The sequence below is a fragment of the Anser brachyrhynchus genome (assembly GCF_964034855.1).
Source record: "Anser brachyrhynchus genome assembly, chromosome: 3".
Taxonomy (NCBI): Eukaryota; Metazoa; Chordata; class Aves; order Anseriformes; family Anatidae; genus Anser; species Anser brachyrhynchus.
The window spans coordinates 48,527,854-48,531,849 of NC_137696.1; positions in this window are offsets into that span (position 1 = coordinate 48,527,854).

The window sequence follows — 3,996 nt, forward strand, 5'->3', positions numbered from 1 at the left end:
TTGGGCAGAGCACCGGCTAAAGGAGGTTTGGATCTATAAACAAATATGTTATGCTCTTGTTTGAATTCTTTCCTCTTAAAGTAGATAGGCTTTTGGACTTTGTTGTAAATTAGGACGTTCTCAAAGAAATAAGCACGTCTACCATCTGTTTCCCCTCCCAATGGAAATAAGTTGATAGTCTCTGAATTTTGGGTAAGAGTCTGCTGAATCAGCCATAGGCAGTTATCTCAGCTCCAGTGTTGCCACTTCTGTGCTGTCTGGGATATCATTAAGCTGCAAGTAGCCAGCTGAGACGTCAACAGCCCAGAATAAATTTTCAGATGATCTCAAAATAATTAGGTCCCATTTTGAGAGCTTCTCTCACTGTCATGGTGAAGCATGTCAGAAGGAGAAGGTAGAAACCCACAGCCTTTTCCAGTTATTATTTGGGTCACCAAGGCAGGATGTCAGAAGTTAAGAAGCCCCTCTCTGTTATGATTTCTGTTTGGGTAAGGCAACTCAAGCATGAGAGAGCTGAAGCCTCCTTCTTCGCTGTCTCACCTACTGCCTCCCTCCCTCCTCATCTGTCTGTACTGGACATATCTTTGATGTAAAGCACTAGCCTGTACTTAACACATCAGGGAACAGGGGCTATTCTGCAACGTTTTAACAAGACACATGTTCAAAACATTTTTTTTGGCTGGTCCATTTTCATACACCAGTTCTACATACTACACACATTCACTATCAATCTTACAGCACATATCATACTTATAAAAATCGTATTTTAATATACTAACAAAACAATGGTGTTACTGCAATTTTACAGTTGGCTTCCAAGACCCATCACTTGAGAAATTAGCAAACTTCTTTACCTTGTCCATTTAGGCACAAGTTGGTGGTGGTGGTGGTGGTTTGGTTTGGTTTGGTTTGGTTTTTAAGTTGCATACTGATATTAAGCATTATTACAGCCTCACTGACCAGACTAGAATTATTTATGTCTTTGGGGTGAGGCAATGACATGTGTTGTAATAGCAGACAGTTATCACAGAAATCAGTAGCTTTCACTCACTGACTACAGTGCTCAGGACTGGAACCGGGGACATAAACTCTTCTCCCTATATTCATGTAATCAGTTTCATTCCCATGTCTTATGCCCCAAAAGAAAACAAATAAAAGGCAGTTAGTGAAACATCAATATTAGAAAAATACCCTTTTCTGCTGTGAACTTCCATTTCTTAATTGGAGTTCACTGTTTTTAACATCTACTTGAAAGCAGCCAACACAGATTTTTTCTTTCACAGTTCTGCCAGAGCCAAGTGACACATTGATGGAGATGTCATTTTAGACATGCAAGGCACTCAAACCAATACATCAATGCTAGCATGGTAGTTTGTCTAGTGTTATCTACATTTCCTAAAGGTTCTTGGTACCTGGAGTGTCTACGACAAATTAATTGTAGTATCTCTGTCCCTGCATGATGCATGCTGTCACACTTTCCTCCTTTATCAGAAATTGTATGCAATGCCTTGAGCTTTTTAAAATGATAAGAACAGAGAGAAATCTTAAGAATGTGGTGGGAGGTAAAAGTAGATACTTTCCTTCCCAACTTAACTAATGCATATTGGAATGGAAGTATTTCCAAGATAAGTGGATTAGTCATTGGCAGCCTTCAAAAAATGATGACACAATTATACTAAATATGATTTGTCATATCATTATGCATCCTTCAAAATGTTCTTTATTTGAGAATGAGAAGGGATGCTGGAATTTTTAAAACTCAGCACCCACACAAAAGCTAAATGTAGCTTTTCTACTCTCTGGCCCCTACACCATCCCTATTCATATAGTAGCAATAATACCGAGATGGACTTTCTGATGCTTTCTCTTTGTTCATCCAATGAGTCCATTAATTATACATCATCCAAAAACTACAGATTAAATAGTGATAACAGCTTTCACAAGATGTTTTCAAGTGTCATGTCTTTGTGTCTGGGAAAGGATGATGGGAAAAAAACTTAAAAACCATGCTTTGCTAGGCCTGGAAACCTTGGAATGACAGTGATGAGAGTCAGGAAAGGAAAAGGTTGAAGGGTTTAATAGTAGAAATGAAATAAATAATCCTAGCGCAGAAATAATGGAAGTAAAGATAGCTTCATACAACTCTGGAATGGCTCATTCCCTCACTTATCGTCTGTCATGGGGATACTCTGCTCTGTGCATAGCTGTACCAGATGAAGATGACTGCTTATTTCTGGTTTTACCGTTAACTTACTGAACGTGTTATATTGCAGTTTCCTTTGGCAAATTATTACATTACCCAGAAATCATGGTTACTTTACAATTACATCAATAAATTCAAAGGGTGTAAAGAGGTCATCAATAAATATATTCAAGTGGAAGTATACTCTTTTTTCCTCAAAGAACTTTGTAAGAAGAACTTTGTAAACAAAAATATAAATGGCAACAGTAGGTCTTTTTAGCACAAGGTTTCTCTTAGTGAACAAAAAAGACCTTAAAAAATTACGTGTAACTCTTTTTTAAAGCATACGTATTTAATATTGTTTAGAATTTTAATTTCCAACATCCAGCTCATTAAATTAAAAAGATAGCAGAGCATTAATATGGTTTTATTACTATACCACTATGGAGACATTTTAATATCAGAACATAAGAAACAACTTTTTGATCAGACACATACAGTCATAGCTAGTGAAAAAAAGGGGGGGGGGGTTTATGTGGTGGATAGATCCTGCTTTTCAGCTGACAACACGTTTGAGCTATAAACCATACCTGCCAACATCTGAGATCTCCAAGAGGGCTAGGCTGTGAAATAACAGCCTCAAAGAACTTTTCAAAGGGACAGAATGAGGGTGACCATTTCACTGGAAACAGAGAGCCTGCCTCACAGGCAAGGACAATCAGCATGCAGTGAGTCAGCCAGAGGGTGTACGTGCTCACAGTCATTACTGGACTGCTCAGCTCTTCATCCTTCTGATAACTCATGAAATCCTAACTCACATGCCAGTTCATGGGAGCAAATCACTCAAGGAGTTAGACTCTGGTGTATGCTTTTGCCCTGCTACAACCTATGAAGCACAGCACATCTACAGGGCTCCAGCTCATCCCACCAAAATCTATGCCTGTAGCATCAGGAGAATCTCTTCCTCCGATCTGTGGAGGTGCAGGGAACACTACAGCAGGTACGCCATTAAAATTGCTCAGTACAGCTCTGAACTCCTGAGCTTACTAAGGCAAGTCTAAACCCATAAAGCGTATGTGTGAGAAACGAGGTCGTTTTTGTCTTCCATACTGAGGTGGCATACAGAAGCATAAATGACAGCAGGGTGTCTTTTTACAGCCAAAGTTGCCGTTACTAATGTGCAAGAAACCTCAAATCAAAGACTTTGAAGGACAGATGTTAACAGAGGGTTTGCTGAAGAGCAGAAGGATGGAGGAGGTGAATTACACTCTAATTGGATTCCTGATACTCAGCAATACATGGGCACAAAGTGAAACACACTGACACATATGGAAAAGCTGTTTTTGCTGTTAGAGCAGTCAGGCACTAGCACAAATTGCCCAGAGAGGAGCTGGGCCTCTGTCCCTGGAGATACTTAAACCCCAAGGGGACACAGCACAGGACAGCTGTCTCTGGGTGATCCTGCTGAAGGCAGGGGCCTGGCTTAAAACACCTCCAGGAGCTGCTTTCCACCTGTGTTTCCACTGTTTGTGCATGGCTTTAGGTGCATGAATCACTTGCGTATACTCAGGACCCACTGCGGGACACCAGCACCCACTTCACCCATCTCCCCTGCCTACAAAGGGGGATTAACCGGAGGACTTCCTCCAAGGAGGCTGGGGGAGGCAGAGCCGTGCAGAGAGACCCCCACCTTCTAGAGGGGACACCGCATAAATCCACGACGGCCTCTCCCCGGCCGCCATTTTGTGCTCGGCGGGCCTCTCCGCCCGCAGTGCGGCCCGGAGCGCTCCAGGGGGCGCTGCAGCGCCCGGCCC